At 38.4% G+C, this 18,327-nt stretch overlaps 1 long non-coding RNA gene across 2 annotated transcripts in view; it reads left to right on the top strand.

Annotated features, from left to right (window-relative positions):
• Positions 1–18,327, top strand: part of LOC118967520 (uncharacterized) — a 398,901-nt gene that overhangs the window by 1,543 nt on the left and 379,031 nt on the right. For both annotated transcript variants that reach the window (XR_012126582.1, XR_012126583.1), the window contains exon 2: positions 7,802–7,966. This is a non-coding gene — a long non-coding RNA (uncharacterized lncRNA). The remainder of the gene's footprint in view (positions 1–7,801; positions 7,967–18,327) is intronic.

Genomic DNA, 18,327 nt, shown 5'->3' with positions numbered 1-18,327 from the left:
CTACTGGTCAAATTGTATAAACGTTGGTTCTTGGGCTATCTGACTGTTTATGATCCGGGAAGTCCCACTTGATTGTGTAGCCGTTTGTTTTGCTTATAAATATCAGTGGCTGTGCGCCATATTTGTTAACGTCAGTCAGCTTTAATGAAGGAACTGACTGCATATGCATGGAGTGTGAATCCTCTCGTTTCTGGAGTCAGGGTGTCAAACTCGTTCAATAACTGACAGCTGTGATTAGAGCAAAGAAAGACTCCAGCCTGAAGGGCACTGACAGGAGTATCCAACTGCTGAAAAAGTAATAAGAAGTCGCCAAACTGACTTCCAACCCATAGTCAAGTTTGACTCACTGTGCACAGAAAATCAATGAGGAGAATATGAGCCATTTTCTCTGTATCGATTTTCACTTTTAATTATTCCTTGGAGGTAGCTTGGTTTAATTTTTAGGCCTTTTTGGGACTATAATGAATATCCAGAGCTGTGCTACATAAAGTACGCTGACATGTTGCCTATCCCATTCTCAAGACATGTGAATTACCCTCTTCCATTCTGGCACCCCCTTAACCTCTTTTGACCTATAGTAAGTGCTAAATAACTTCGAACTTAAGTGAAAGAACTAGTAAATAATTCTTGAAAGTTTTCTGAGGTGACCCTTAAATTTGTGGTATATGAAGAGACAAAGTCCTCTATTCTTCACATAATTTGGTCAAAATGAGATGATTTTCTTCTAACATCTCTCTTTCTCTTTCATAATTTGTTACTGATTTCTGTTTAGCCTGCAGAAATCCAGGTTAGTTGATAATATTGTTTTCTCTTGTGATTTTCTGTACCACCCCATGTATCTTTGGCATTCCTGATTAGTTGGCAAATACTATAAACTGGGCCATGGAATGTATTTTATGTGCATTTTCTTACAAGATAAGGCATTATTTGTCAACTCAAACAGAACTTCTAGTACTTTACTAGTTTAACTTCAGAAAGTGTACACTAAATTCTTTGATAATGCCCCTCAATAGTAAGGCAGAATTAGAGGATGTCAGTGATACTAATAAGTATTCCATATAATATGACCCAGTGCCATAGAACTATGGAATTATGGTTTCAGAAGATCAGTAACTTCTTAGGACAAAGGCACCCTCTAGGGTAATTATTTCCAGGACTCAGGTGTAACATAAGCATTTACTTCCTGTAAGGGAATCCTCCCTGTTGGAATCAGGTCTGAGAGCACAGAATTTGGAGTTGTATGCATCTAGGGTTGATATTTCTAGGTGTGTTTCTTTGAGTAAAATAAATTCCCAGAGCTTCTGTTTGCTCATTTATAAAATTGGAAAGGTAATATCTACCTTAGTGGGTTGATGGGAGGTTAAATGATATTTTGAGTAAATGCCTGGCTTGTACCAGATGCTCAATATGGGTCATTTAACCACATTTCTTTCTTGTGTCTCGTCGTTTCCTTAGATCATCCTTTCTTCTTCCCTTCATTCCGTTTCTCCCCTCTCTCCTTCATTTTTCTCTTTCTCTAGCCTATGCCTTTCTACTTTCTCCCCTTCTTTCCTCTGTCCCTTCTTTACATTCTCTTCAATCTCCTTTTCCGACATCCCCTTCTTAGAAGAATATCCAAAACTTGTATTGTTGACTTTCTCATTTAAGAACATCTTTCTCTTCTCCTAGTCCCTTCCTCCTGTTACTCAGTTGGAATATTCATTTAATGTAATGCACTACTTCTGATCTCATTTTCTTCAGTTTCCATTTTGAAACTTCAGCTCCAGCCAAAAAGTTACCTTCTCAGTAGACTGAACTAGATATTCTCAGCATCTCAGGGTAGAGGGAAAACTGTAAATATTTCCTCATCTATTAATTTTTTTCAAACAAGGAAGGGCTGAAGGAAGCAATAAATCCCATACACTTTGCTGATAATCTAGTTTCAAGATCTCTGATTTGTGTTTCTTCAGCTCTCTGATCTATTTAGTTTCAAAATTCCTTTCATTGATAGGTATAATACACAGAAAGTTAGGCGCACAAAATAAAAATTAAATGGGTGAGTTATTAATAAGTTAGATCCATAAAACAAAACATACAATCAGTGAGCTGCCACCTCAAAATGAACTTTTGTGTAACTCCCAAAAAGCTCAAGAAATAGAACATGTCCGCATTCCAGAAGCTTCCACATGGCCATTCCCAACCTTTACTCCCATGCTGTATGGCCTGAAAAGCTTAAAATATTTATTATCTGGCCCTTTACTGAAAAAATTTGCTGACCCTTATAACAGACTGTTCCTCCTCTCTTCAGTCTTCAAAATATGTTGGGTGGTTAAAAACAAAAATTACAACATTGTTCAGGGTTTTCAAACTATGGAAATGTAACATGTAAAATAACTAGAACATAATGTGGGGGTGAGTAGAAAGTAATGTGGGACCTATTTGAGGGTAAGGAGCTTATATTCCACTTGAAGTGTTCAAGTACCGATTCTAAGGAGACTGAAAAATGAGATATTAATCTCTAGAGCACCAAGTAGAAAAGTATACTGGTAGAGTAAAACACAATAGATAAATTAGAAGCTAGTACTGAAAATTGTTCAAGTCTAAAAACAGTGGGATGAAAAACAAATGGAACAATTAGAAGACAAATGATGTAGAATGAAATCCTTGTATATCACTGATTACATTAAATATAAATAAGCACACCAATTAAAAGAATTTCAGAATTAAAAAATTATTAGTGATTTCTGTTTCTGGGAAAATGGAGTAGATGTGCTTTTCCCTGTTCCTCCCACTTAATATAACTAAAAACTCTAGAAATTACACAAACACAGCAAGAGTCTGAAAGATGGAGAGAATCAGTCAAATTGTCTAGGGACCTTGGGACTCAAGGAACGTCATGATCATTAGTTACCTGGGTTTCTTTTTGACTCATATATTCTGCACTTGGAGATAAAGAAGCTGGAAGACCAGAAATGCTGATAGGCACTTACCTTTTTAAAAACTTTGGCAAAAGCCAATTTTCTAGCCAAAGGACTGGAAAGAGCAAGCCAACAAGATAGAAATTCTTAGAAAATAACCACTTTTCTCCAGCCAAGTAGTACAGAAGACAACTAGCCAAGGTCAAGTGGAGAGTGTAGACTGCCTCTCTCGCTGTGCTGCAGCTTTCTCCATCTGTCAAGGCTGAGTGGGGAGTGGGGAGTTTCATCTGGCTGGTTGTTAATTAGTTAGGCACCCTCCCACCCTCAGCAGTTTCAGTGAAATCCAAGTGGGGAGCCTGGATGGCCACCCCCGCTCTAGCATATGAATAATGACATTGACTATAAACAGTTATATGTATCTAAAAAGATAGAGATCATCAGAGTGGATTAAAAAACATGACCTGACTATGCAGTACAAGTAACTGACTTCAAATATAGTAATATAGGTATGTAGAATAGGAAAGGATGGAAGAAGATATCATGTAAACTAAGCAAGAGTGGTTTTATTATTAGAAATAAATAGATTTCAGACCGAAAAAATTACCAGATACAAAGAGGAGCATTATATGATGATAAAATTGTCACTCCATCAAGAAGACATGGCAAATCTAAAAATGAATATACCAAACAACAGAGCTGCAAACTATGTAAAACAAAAAGTGATGGAATTGAAAGGAGAGGTAGACATACTCTCAATGATAGTTGAAGACTTCAGCACCTCTTTCTCAACAATTGAGAGAAGAAACAGACAAAATCACTAGGGATAGAAACCTCAGTATGATCAACCAGCAGGATCTAGCTGACATTTATAGAACACTTCAACCAACACCAGCAGAATCCTCTTCTTTTCAAGTGCCCGCAGAGCATATACCAAGACAGACCACATCCTGGGTCATAAGACAAACCTCATAAGACAAATTTAAAAGAACTGAACTTCATATAGTGTATCTCCAGCTTCAGTGAAGTCAAGGTAGAAATTAGTAATGGAAAGATAATAGGAAAATCTCCAAATACTTGGAAAAAAAGCACATATCTAAATCCATGAGTCACCGAGGAGATCTTAAGGGAAATTAAAAAAAAAAACTCATCTGAATGAAAATGAAAATATAGCATGTCAAAATTGTGGGGTTTGCTCTTACAGCACTAAATTATGTTTTCTACCTTTATCTTGCATTTACCTACCACTTCAGCATTTTATTAAAAAAATATAATAAGGGAGAAATGTGGGATTCACATATAAATCAAGTATAAAAATCAAATGAATAATCATATCTGACCTGATTGTTTATAGTTCATGATGCGTGATCAAAACCAAAAGTTTCTGTGATATGACTGCCCTTGCACTGTTCATCATGTAAGAACTTATTCACTATGTAAGAACTTGTTCGTTATGCTTCAGAAGATTGGAGACTGTTGAGAATTAGGCTTGGGGTTGATTAATGATTGTGCATTGAGTCCCCTATACAGAATTTTATTGTTGTTAACAACAATTTGATCAACAAATATGAGAGATGCCCTCTCAAAAAAAAAAACAACTGTGGGGTTTGACTAAATAAGTGGTGAGAGGGAAATTTATAGCACCAAGTGCTTACATTAGAAAAGAGGAAACATCTTAATGTGTGTTCTCACAGCAAGTACTTGGAAAAAGAAGAGCAAAAAAAATCCCAAAGTAAGCAGAAGAAGGTAAGTCATAAAGGTAAGAGCAGAAATTAATAAAGTTTAAAACAGACAATTGAGAAAAATCAATCAAAGCATTTGTTCTTTGAAAAGCTCAATAAAATCGGCAAACTTCTAACAAGGCAGAGGCGAAGACAAAAGGGAGACCCGTCCCCTGCCACAAATTAGCAGCACCAGGAATTGAACATGGAACGCCACTACACACCCTGCAGATATAAAAAAGATAGAGAACACAGTGAACAACTCCATGTACAGATGACAACTCAGATAAATGGACCAATTCTTTAAAACCATCCACCACAAAAATTCACCCAATTTGAAATAAATAGCCCATGTTATGAAAGACACTGAATTCATAATTCAAAAATTACCCCCAAAAATCTCCACTGGAGATTCCCTGGAGAATTCTGTGTTTTATATGTGATTTATAAATATCTCTTTCAGAAAATAGGAGGAGTAAATCTTCCCAATCATTTTATGAAGTTAGCATTACTCTGAAAATAAAACCAGACAAGGACAGTACAAAAAAAAAAAATAGAAGAAAGGAAACAATGGACCAATATCCTCTGTGAAATACATGAAAAATCCTTAACAAAATATTAGCTAATAGAATTAGTAGTATATAAAAGAATCATATATCATTACCAGCTGGAGTTTATCCCAGGTTTGCAAGGCTGGTTCAACATTCAAAAATCAGTCAGTATAATCCACTGTATTAGCAGGCTAAAGAAGAAAAAGTAATCACAATTACATCAGTTGATGCAGAAAAGGAATTTGCAAAATTTAATATTCATGATTTTTAAAAAACAGCAACTTAGGAATAAGGGAACTTCCATAACTTTATAAAGAGCATCTACAAAAAAGCTACAGATAACACTCTTAATGTTGAAAGACTAAATACTTTCCTCCTAAAATTGGGAACAAAGAAAGGATGTCATTTCTCAGTACTCTTGTTTAACAGAGTGCTGGAGCTTCTAGCCAGTGCAATAAGGCAAGAAAAGTAAATAAAAGGCAAACATGGAAATGAAGAAATAAAACTGCCCTATTTAGGGATTACATGATTGACCATGTAGAAGATGCCAAGGAATCTATAAAACAACTAGGAATGAAATTCTTAGGTATAAATCTAACAAACATGCATAGGACTTGTGTGCTGAAAACTACAAACTACTGATGACAGAAAATAAGTTCAAAGTAAAAGGGCAGATATCAGTTCTCCCCAAATGGATGTACAGGCTTAATGAACACAATTACTGCCAAAATTCCAGCAAGATTTGTTTGCAGATATAGAGAAGGCCATTCTAATATTTACCTTGAAAAGCAAAGGAAACATAACAGATAAAACATTTTTGAGAAAGAATACATTTGGAGGAATCATTGCACTGAATTTCAAGACCCATTATATAGACCCAGTAATGGTATTGGTGTGGGATTGGTGGAGAGGTGAACACATAGAACAATGCAACAGAATAGAGAACTCTTTTAAATTGTCCCAGACAATATACACAACTGATTTTTGACAAAGATGCGGAAGTATTCAATGGAGGAAGTATAGCTTTTTCTATAAATGGTGCTGGAGAAATTCAGTATCCGTGAATAAAACAAACTGAACCAAACCAACCCAAACCAAAACAAAACAAGAATCCTTGACTTAGAGCTCACACTTTAGATACAGATTAACTCAAAATGGATCACAGACTTGAAATGTAAAAAGTAAAACTATACAACTGAGAAAAAAAAATCTTTAAGAGTTAGTCGAAGAGTTCTTAGACTTGGCACCGAAAACAATCTATAAAAAGAAAAATTGATAAATTAGACTCCAAGAGGTTAAAAACTGCTCTGTGAAGATCCTATTAAGAGAATGAGACAAGCTGCAGACTGGGGTAAATATTTGCACACCATGTATCTGATAAAGGACTAGTACCAAAAATACTTAAAGAACTCTCAAAATTCAAAAATCAAATGATCCAATTAGAAAATAGGCCAAAGACATTCCACTGAAGAGGACAGGCAGATGGCAACTAAACACATTGTAAACAAATTAATAATTAGCCATTAGGGAAATGCAAATTAAAAGTACAATGAGATAGCACTGCACACCTATTGGAATGGCTAAAATAAAAAAATAGAGATGCCAGAAAGTGTTGGTGAAGATGTGGAGAAACTGTATCGGTCATGTTGCAGTTTCATTTTGTGTGGTTTTTGTGTTTATCCTGTTACGGGTTCCTTGTACCTCTAAACTGTGGCTTGATGTCTTTGGTCAGTTTTGGAGAATTCTCATCCTGCCATTTGCCTGTAATTTTAAAAACATTTTTTTGAAGAAACACTGTGAAGTTTATCTAAGGTAATTGCTAAAAATGATTACTCATCATACTCTGTATATTCCCATCTACACAATTATAAGTATGAAATAAAACAGCACAACTAACTATATATGTTTCCCTTTTATTAAATGCTAAATGATTTCTACCTGGCTTTTAGTCTCAGGCTCTACTGGATTATTTAATATATATCAGGCTAATTTTCTGTAAGTTTTTTTATTTCTTAATTAAATCAATATCAGGATGTAAATTGTGAACAAATCTCTCCAGACCTTTATAAACTAAGGATAATGGCAATTGGATGATGGGGGCAGTCTGCAGCTGTTGTATTAACACTGAATAGTCTCTCATTTTTATTGGCTGGGCATAGTTTTCCACGTTCTTCCGTGTGCCCTGTCTTAATTGCTCTCACAGTGACCTCTTGGGCTCAGCAGATTTATGTCTATTTTGCAGATCTGTCTTTGATGCCAAGAAATCAAATGATAGAATCAGGATCTGGAGTGGTAGATCTCATTTCATACCAGTTTGGAACTTCCCAGAATGGCTTTGACTCTATAGTGCCTACTGTATACTCTTCAAGTTACATAGATGGCCTTATGTTCTAGTTCCGAAATATCAGAGTCCTTCCATAGCCATAGTAAGTAGTGAAGCCAGAAACAAAGTTGAACTCGTTTATCTTCCTTCTGTGCTGTTATGCTAAGTGTATACAGTGGTGAAGAGAACCTTATTACCTGCTTGGAAAGAGGAAGGGGTCTCATTTCACAGTTGACTGCTACTTCACAATAGCACACCAGACATCCCAGACATCCCTTCTGTAAATACTTTAGTTGACTGCTTCTCTTTCAGCTGACTCAAGAGTTGAGATGGGTTTTCCGCAGACCCTCGAACAAGTCTGGAGATGGTGAAGAGATGGCCAAGTGGAATTGCCATAAACCTTGACTAGCAAGAAGCATCTTCCCTTGCAGAATCTTGGGCTTTTCTTCTGACCACTTTAGGGATTAAAAGAATAAGGTAAGTGAGAAAGCAAGATGGGGTTACTGAGGCACATGTTTGGAAGGCAAAGAAATGGAGACTGTATGGAACATCTGTTTCCTTTCCAAGATAAGCCATACTTACATAGGGCAATCATACTTTTGACAATATTAATGGAGTATTTGAGCCAGAACCATAGGAATGCAGGGAACACAACTGAGTAAGATAAAAATATCTCCTACTTTTATGCCAACTACAGCCTAGTTGGGGATATGACTAATAAACAAGTAATTTCAAAACTGCACCAAGTTTCCTCATGGGAGAAGTATAGGTTGCAGTGGGGGCACATAGGAAGCCATCTTGACCCAGAGCCCTGGAAGGGGTCCTGTAGTTAGTGATACCTAAGCTGAGTCTCAGAGGAGAATCAGACACTTGTTAGGTAAATAGGCATGTAAGGAGAGTCGAGGGAAAAGCATGTACAAGAAAATGGAGTTCAAAGAGACTACAATTACTACAGTTTGGTATGACTTTAGCATACAGAATAGGAAAAGATTTCTCTAGGCAAAACTAATATTCCTTTGGTCAGTTGGGCCTGAGTGCCTTACCTGAAATTTAGAAAATCTCCAGGAATGATCCACTTCCCTCTACCCCTTTACTAGTATAGCCAGGTGGAAACTGACTTCAAAGTTCAGGTTAATTCAGATTTCTACATTTAACGCCTTGCCTGGCAGAATGTGAATCAGTCCCTTCTCGCGGGGGCAGACAGCGCCCTCCAGTGGAAATGAAGAAGAGTGCCCCTCATGCGCTCCCCTGGCCCCGCCCATATTGGATGTGCATTTTTGCCATTCCTTGGCGAAGTTGCAGTCAGTCAGTGGAGAGTCAGCAAAGTTGGTGGAAATTCTTAAACCAAGTAACACAAAGAGACTGCTAGTTCCTATGAAGGGCTGGCTTAATTTGTTATCTAAGTTTTAACACTTTCAATATGCTTGCAAAACAGTTTCTGAGAAAAATTACAAAAAATAATGCAAGAGAGAATGAGAACCATCAAAAATGGGAAATGTTTTGTTGTTTCTCTTTCAACCCCTCTCACAGAACACTGATTCACCTTTGGCCAGTGGAAGGGAATTAGTAAGTGAATTAGCTGGTGTAAACTATTTTAAGAGTAGAAAGTTAATTTCTTCTCAACTTCTCTAAATTACGGTTGGACAGTAGCTCAGGAATGACCTTGAAGTGTTACCAAATGTCCAGTCTGCTTAGTTGCTCATGTGTCTGGGATCAAAACAGGATAAGGTGTGTGTGTCAGGGCGAGGGGACAGCTGTGGCTCATGTCATAATGTCCGAGGACCTTGGGTGCGCCAGCACACACCCAGTACCACCTCCCGTTCCAGGAGGAAACTTGGCATTGTCTGCTCACTTGCATTGTGATTTTTGGAATATTCAGTTTCATTTAACTATTTCATAAAAATTTCAATATATGAATAGATGATAAATGATGTGAATAGAATTGAAATGCTTTAAATGATGTAAGATAGTGAAACTCAGTAGCTAACTTGCCTTCTGCCCAAATAGGAAGAATGGCAAGTTGGGGGAAATGACCCTGTGCTACCTTTCAGGTTCCTCTAGGTGGTGCTGTTGTAATAGCTATTGGCTGAAAGGGTGTTCAGCACTTTAAAACTATCAAACCAAATATTTAACTTACTGTCTTATTATGGTTAGTTGCTAATGTGATACTATTGATAATTTGTACCATCACATTTACATTATCTTCTCCTAAGAACAAGTCTATACACATAAATTACACAACAGAGTGATTTTAGGAGTTGGAATACATGTGATTTTCTGGTTATTACTTAACGAAATTAAAGACTTCCATGTGCAGCCGAGTTTTTCCACACCATTAAAACTGGCTGTAGGATTTTCTTTTGCTTATCTCTACATACGTTGGACAATATAGGACAGTGCCTTATACACAGTAGTTGCTAAATTAATGTTTATCAGAGGAATTCTATTTTGTTTTCCCTTTCCACTACTGATTGGAGATGAGGTGAGTAACTGGTTTAAGGTTTAAAAAACCTTGGTTAGAGGTTGCTGCTTATATTTGCTAATAAAAGGTTTTGGGGGCCATATTTTCTTTATTTATGAAAATGGCCTGAGATACATATATTTTGATATGGCTTGAGATATATGTATATGAAATCACTTCTTTGTTTTAAAAGCAAATTCATTTTCAGGTTGGGTCCATTGAAATGCAGGAATGGTATGAAAAATTATATTTGATAATTGCTTGAATCTTAATCAAGATTTTATTAAAATCAATATTTGATATGCTGTTCAACTTAATTAAATTAAACCATAGAGAAATGAGTACTAAATGAGTTTGAAAATCAATCACAGGATAAGGTATGTTTCTTTTAATTAGTTTAACATGGGAAATGTTGGGTTAAGCATTTGCTGACTACCAAGGAGCAAAAAATATTACCACTTTATTTATACAATATGAACAACTAATATTAATGAACGTATACCCTGTGCCAAGCACTGTGCTGAACATTGTCTATTAAATTTCTTACTATATTTTGCACCAAAATTCTATGAGGTCTGTTTCCTCAGTTGATAATCTAGGCCTGGGTTTGAGTCAGCATGTAGGTGTCCCAGGCCGTTCAACCAGTTATGGCAGAGGTAGATTTTAATACATTGATCAAGCTTTTCCTATTACCTTAAATCACTCAAAAATAGGAAGAAAAAGCATAATTTGATTATGATTAATATTGGGGACATGCATTGGTTATTTTCTTCCTAAAAGAAGTGTTGTTTTTATAGACAAATGATAGATGAGAAAAGGGGGGAAAAAATCCAAAATCCAAAAGTATGAGTGTTGACTGAGCTCTGAGTTCCATAAACTGCAAAAACAAACAACAAAAAGGTTTAAAATTTTTCTAGACAGACACAGAATACAGTTATTTACTTTATGCTTATCGAGAGTGGCAGAGATTTATGACTTCAGTAAAAAAGGGTTCTAACTGGGTTAGCTAATGAAAAAGTGGTGGAACTGCAGCGGGAGAAAGAAGGAAACTGATTTCAGTGGAGGTGTTTCTTCTCCCGTGGGATGCTAACAAAAGGACTAGTGTTCCCCACTGGGGCAAGAATCCTACTTTAATTAGGCCTTCTGAGCTTGGGCCTGCAGTTTTGGTTCGAAGTATTCTTAGTCATCCAAAGAATCTGCTCGAGGAAACTAATGATATTATTGTGGGAATGAAACTGCAGCTTCCTGAGAAATCTCCCTCATTTTTATTCAGTACTTGTTCAGTGGGATGAAAATACAAAACGAACAACAATCACACTCACGCAATCATGCAACTTCTCTACTCTAGGCTGAGAATAATTTTTCTTTAAGTCATTGCATCCAAAATTCCAGCCATTCGCGTATTACATTCACAATATTTGCCATCTCCTTGTACCTTTTGTGTTACTTAATTTTTCCCTTTAAGACGATTCATTTCAAAAAATCAAAATTAAATACATTTATTTTAAAAGGAAGATTTGTTTCACGGCCATAAATAGGAAGCCAGAGTCACTTCATTTAAGGAGACACATGAAAAGAAATAAAATTAAATGAAGGCATATTATCAAATTTTAGCTTCAGGAAAGTGTCCAGAGGTCATAAAGACATATTTGTACCAAACTGAGATTTCCTCCTGATTATATCTGAGGATAAAAAAGATTGGGAAAGGGAACAATTTTCTCATTCTGTGAATCACTTTTACCCACCAAGCTGTCGTGTTACCCACTGGAGGCGCACCTTCCAGCCCATGTGTCTTTGTTGCTCATATGAACCTTCTGACTCCCTCTTTCTTTACTTCCTAACTTTCCCATGGTGGTGTTTGGACCATGCTCTCTTACCCGTTTAAGTCCACCTACCTTATTCATTAACATTTAGAGAATTCCGCTAAGCAAACATACTTGGGATGGAGGGCAGATTACAAAAGGAATTGTTTCTGCTTGTTGGTTAACACTACTTTCTCCATATACATTGTTTGAGACCATTTGTCTCTAAGCAGATGTGGCAAATTTCTAATAATAGTAAAGCACGTGTAGTGAGCAATATGGCTCTTTACCACTCCAGACCTTTGTACACCCAGTACTGTCATCATGGTCTGTGTATTCTGGAGCTCTTCTGTGTGTGTGTAAGCTTACTTGAGCCCGTATGCCTCTTCTTAAATTTCACAAACTGTAGAGTATACCACAAACGGAGGTATACTCTACGTGTCATTCTACATTTCATTTTTTTAATTCTAACAATATTTTTTGGATGTAGTTTCAAATGAGTATATGTAGCCTGAGTTCATTCTTTTGAATGCTGCACAGAAGTACCCTGTGCATGTACTAATTTCTTTTTGATGGACACTCAGTTATTACTCTTCTACAAATAAGGCTGTCATCCTTGTATAATTCTCTTTAGGCCCATCATGACCATTCAGAAATAAATCTAATGCTGGATGGTACTCTTTCAAATGGGTGGAGTTCTGATTATAATGGAGAGGGCAAACATGGTCATATTTCCTTCATGAGGATTGGCTTTCTCTTCGATCACCTCACCTATGGTATAAATCCACATTTGTCGTGGTGTCCTGCACAGCACGAAGCATCCTGATTTGCATGGCAGTTGTGGGTTCCTAGCAATATTTGTTGCATTTGTCTAATACTACTTAATTCTTCCTTCTTGTGATCACATTTGAAATTAGTCATGTTGCTTTGTGTCCAATGCCTGTCTCTCTAGTGGATGACAAGCTCCAGGAGGCCAGGGAGGGACTGAGGTGGTGCAAAAGTCCTACACTTCTCTGACCTTAGGAAAAATAACTCCCATGTTACCGTACCAGCAAATAGACCTACATTCTTACTGTAGCTCTAATGGGAAACGTGAAAGAAGAAAAGGATAAGGCAAAGAGCCCATGAGAGTTGGGGTTGCTATTTCTGACTGAGTTGGAATTGGGAAATACCAGGAGTCTCATAGGAAATCTTATCTCACCAAAAGACAATCCTGCTATCCTGGCCAAAGAAATGGTTTGCATTTCTGTGTATATGAAACTTACAGTCCCAGACAGAGGGGCAGTCTACCTTCTGGCTTAGCCTGTCATTTATTATCATTCACAAGGTGCTGTTAGATGCTAAGCTTTTAAAAGAACTGGCTTTTCAGCAGTATTTTTACCCTTGAGAGTATATAGAGAGAGCTCTGTGTTGTGTATTAATCAGAACTTTCATGACTTGCTTTGAATGGTATTCGAAATGTGTCTGGGAGTGTGGTGAATGAACTATGCCCAAAGTGTGCTCTATTATTTATTACTCAGGAGTCTTTCCATCTGAGACATAGGCTGAAATTAAAGGAACCAGATACCCACCTTTAATAACGTTCTTCCCAGTTTCTGCTCCCGATGCACCCCTGCACCTCAAAAGGGTTCCAGGATTTGATACCTCATAAGAGTCAGTTTGTGTTTTAAATTTGTATTTTTAAATTCCTTACGCTTTCGGTGGATGTATAGGTCTGTGGGTTTGTAGAACACCATGGTACCCAAACTTTTAGCAAACAAGTCTGGAAGCCGTTCCTTCTAGAACCACTTCCCTCCCTCCCTTATCCCAGATGGCAAATCTTAGTCATCCTACAAAACCTGGTTCAAATGTCATTTCCCCTTGTGCCCTTCCTGTCCCAGGCAGTGAGTCACCCCTTCTCTGCCCTCCCATCATCCTTTCTGTGTATCAGTCACACACATGCTCAATGGGGGAGTATTGCCAAGGGAGCAAAAATTCTTCCTGGGGGGATACTATTCTTTTTATATATAAAGTGCAGATGTACATACAATACATAAACAGATACACGGTATGTAAATTGTCATGGTTGGGGAGAGAGATGAGGAAAAACATCTCAATATGCTCGTAGAAGGCACAGAACTTGGGTGTACAGTGCAGACATCTCCCCGCTACCCCCCTGCCCTGAGTCCTGAGCCACACCGTTGCGTCTGCGGTGCCACTTGGCCTCCATTCTGAGGGCCCTCCCCCTGCGCTTCACGGTGACTCACGGGCTGCGGCCTCCCCTGCCCATTCTCACACCAGCAAACCTCAGGTCTCTTTCGAGGTAAAGGGCCACTTTTACTGTAATATTTAAGCCTTTATTAACCATTAAACCTGTGTAAAACTGAGCCAACTTTGTTTTTAGATTTTTTTTGAGTGTTGTGCCCCTCATTCCACTTTCCTCATAGGCCCTGTGGGTTTTATTATGTGATTTTATGTAGTGAGGTGACTTCAGGAATGCATATATTGTACTATATCAGAAGTGACTGTACTTAGCTAGATGTTTGCCTCTGGTATAATAGTCAGTTCGGATATACAAAAACTGCGACCGTCTTCAGCTGAGTGGTGTTGACACTGTTTCTGTGTATTGAACAATTTGATGAGGTGAAATAGCAGTATCTGTACACTTGTGTATTGTGCACATGCCTTACTGTAACAGCTCAGGTGTAACCAGCTGGTGAGTTGCATACTCACAGTAGCATTGTTGTAAATGATATGATTTTCTAAAATGGTGAATAACTTCTAAAGTTCTGAACAGAACAAAGCATACCTCTCTCATGACTTACAGGGTAGTTTCTTTCCTGGAAGATTCATTTACATTAACGCGATTCAAAAAATACTTGTATTCATAACTAAGATGGAATTTGATTCTGGCCAGTTACGTGTAAACGTATTTTGTCATCTGTAGCAATGGCTTGGGGAAGCGGGACAGTTGTCTTATGCACTGTGAGACATGTAAGCCCCTGCCTGCTAAGTAGCAGGGTGCCCCTGCCCATCATGTGACAGCCCAGACTGCCCATCAGATTTCCATCATGCCCTTTGCTGAACCACTGGGCTCGTGCAATGGACTTAAGATAAGCTGCAACTAGGATCCAGGTCATTTCTTCACTTAGGTTGAGAAAATGGCTGCAGTAAATAGAATGGAGAAAAATGACTTAGTGCTCAAAAGGTAAGAAAAGTTCATTTTTGTTGCCAGTAAGTGAAATACGAGTAAATAGTTTTGTGTGATCTACTATCCTTAGGCTTATTGGAAGGAATACAGTAAGTAGATCTGTGCTGTTGAATAGAAATACAACATGAGTACATATGTGATTTCAAGTTTTCTAGTAGCCACATTTAAAAGAGGGTAAAAAGAAACAGATACAGTTAACTTTATGCCATATTTAATTCAATGTACCCCAAATAATATTTCTTCAAGCAGAAAACAATAGTAAAAGTACATTAATTAGATACTCTATATATGTATTTTATACTAAGTCTTTCTAATTCTCTATTTTGTACCTAGAGCACATCTCATCTTTCAAATATTCAAGGGTTCTGTATTGCTCACAGCCAAATCTTATTTGATTAAGAGAGAGCTTAAAAATTAAAATTTGTGTATTTTATTTACTGGGACGCTGTTGAGGGTGGGTTGAGAAACCTCACCTCAAACTGCCTTCAACAATGAGAACATTTGTTCTCTTAAATCAGGGATTAGGGTGCTGGGATTGGTTGGATCTGCAATTCACAACATCATCAAGTGGGGGGGTCCTTTCTCTCTTTCCATCCTGCCTTTGTCCATGTGGACGCACTCTTCTCTCATGTGAGAGGGCATCTGGGAGCAAGGTGGTGGCTCATGCTTCCTTGTTTGTGTCCAAAGGAGGGGATGAAGATACTTCTCCCACAGATGTGAAATACTCTTTCTTTCCTTCAGTTTTGTTGGGCCCAAATGCCATGTCCCATTGGTTTATAGGAATTTTCTGGGTCAGACTAGCAGATATTCTTGTGATAGCTTCAAGAATGCCTTTGGGCATCTCCTCTTCATTTACTTACCAGGAGAGACACAATTTCTGATTGTCTTACGCTTATTTCTTCACCCATTTACTATACCTCACTGTCCCTGGAACTGTTTGAATTTGTGACATCTCCATAAAACCTGGGCTCCAGTAGTTTTGACTGAGGCACACTTGCAGCATTGCATTTAATTTTGATTTAAGGGGATATAAAAAGTACAGTAGGTTTAAAGGAGAGAGCTAAGGTGGCAAAGGGAATTGAAGCCCTAGTGCATGAGGGCTGTTGGAGAGAATGGAGGTGTCAGCCAGATGCAGGGCTTGGGGCCGGAGACGGCGCATCTTCCATTTCTTACAGAAGATGGTATGTGTACTTGTAGCAGGGGTCTTGTCAATTTAGCTGCCAGAAATATGTCCTGGAACTGAAAGCCAGGTAATTAAAACCTCTAGAACAACATGTACTGTAAGAACAGATCGGCTGTGAAGGAGAGGCTGAGATGCTTACCTAAGAATAAAATATGTAAGCATCAGTCCATGAACCTGCTTACCCATCATCCACCTTTCTCACCTTATTTCTTTTTGACATGTTTGATGCCTTGAGCTTAGTTCTGGTTAGGTAATATGGGTTTATCATTTTGTAGAATATGCTAACAAATTTATGAATGGTCACCAGTAAATGATAATATTAATTAATATTTATTGATGCCCTGAGCCAAGTACTGTTTTATCTGCATTGTCTTCTTCAATTCTCCCCAAACCCCAGGAGACAGCTACTATCTGTATCTATGTTACAGATGAGGAAACTGAGGCTTAGGGAGATAAATAAACCGGCCTAAAGTTGCAGAGCCAGTAAGTCACAGAGCTGGGATCCACGCCAGGACTGCCCAGCTGCACAGCCTTAGATATCATCCGGGGGGTTCGGGGAACGCTCTGTCCTTGTACATTTCGTTAGGAAGAGCAAGTACCCTTCCCAGCTCTCCGTGATGCCCCTGGGACACACCACTGAGGCAGAAAGGTCATGATTTTGACCTGATTTATGTGCCATCTTTTTTATTCTCCTGAGTGGCTTGCTCCTCTCAGTGATGTGTGAAATTATTTTACCGGGGATGAGATCTTCAGTGCATTTTGTGGGCCCACACCTCTCCCCTCGTGCCTGATTCTGCCTCCCTGAGGACTGCGTGCCCCTCAGAGGGCAGTGCGAGTCATGGAAGCTGGTCCCTGCTTAGGAAATCAGACTTCATCTGAGGGAAGTGGGACGCCATCAGTGCATTTTTGAGAAGGGGAGCACTTCACAGTTTAAGGATTTTTTCTGACCTAATTTGGGCAGATGGCAGGTGACGGCGACTGAGACTGATAGATCAAGAAAACCTCTTCCCCAGGGAATATTTCTCTATCATCTCCAAGTTTCAGCCTGCTCTGCACAACACTGGAGTAGCCTACATCTATGGCAGGGAGATGGAGGGAATACGTTCAGAAAAGAGGGGATAAATCAAGTAGGTGGTTCAGCCTCACTCTTTTCACCTGAGAGACAGACATGTGCTCATTTCCTTAGGGCCTCTTGTTTCTCTGCCCATAAGCCCTGAAGGATCCAAATTTTAACACCTTTTGGGAAATTTATGACCAGATGAATACCCAAATTATGTAATAACTATGGGCAAATTAGAAGTTCTTCTAAGACAAGGCAGGTGTAGGCCATTGCTCTTTTGGAAGGAACTCAGGATAGGGGGTGAAATATTCTTTAACTCCAGAGCAGTTGTAACGGCTGCCATTGACCAGGCACTTCCTATGGGCTATGCCTTGTGCGGAGCATGGCACACGAATTGTTTCACTTAATTCTGACCACATCTGAGGGAGTATTATTCCCATCCTACAGAAGAGTACATTGAGGCTGTGAGAGGTTGAGTGATGGTCTCAAGGTTGTGTGAGAGTAAATAGTGGAGTATAATTCAAACCCAAGCTGTCTGACTCCAGAGCCAACACTTCACACCTGCACGACTCTGGATTCTCTGATGTTTAGTTCAAGAAACCTGGAATTGTCCCCTTCCACAGAACAGCTGATGTCGTACTATGAAATGCACAGCAAAGTTGAGACTTCTGCCTAACTGCTTTCCAAGCACTGGCCAAATGACACTTGATCCCAATCACATGTAACAAAGATGTACATGTGAATATATAATCTCAATATTCCAGTGGGAGGTGTGTTACCGAGCAGTATGCAAACAGCTGTCCAGCAATGGCCCTAGCAGTTGAGTATTAAACCATCTCTACAAGGTATAAGTAAATAATACTGTGGAAAGAAAAGTTTGCTAGATGCAAAATGCCAGCTGTAATTTCAAGAAAATGTTGATTGCATGCTTTAGGGATTATTTCACAAAGCCTTGCTCCACTACAGATTTTCCTTGTAAGGTAGCATACAAAAAAAAAAAGAGAGATTTTTATTTTTACTTGGTGTTTATTGTTTCTTTGTCAGCAGCTGTGTGATGTAGTGTTGATTATGCAGAGAAGAATTATTTTGATTATTGACAGTTGGCATTCTTCTCATAATTTGGAGTTCTTCATCTCAGAATC

This window comes from Manis javanica, chromosome 17 (genome assembly GCF_040802235.1).
Source record: "Manis javanica isolate MJ-LG chromosome 17, MJ_LKY, whole genome shotgun sequence".
NCBI classification, from domain to species: Eukaryota; Metazoa; Chordata; class Mammalia; order Pholidota; family Manidae; genus Manis; species Manis javanica.
This window is presented reverse-complemented; position numbering and strand designations above follow the sequence as displayed.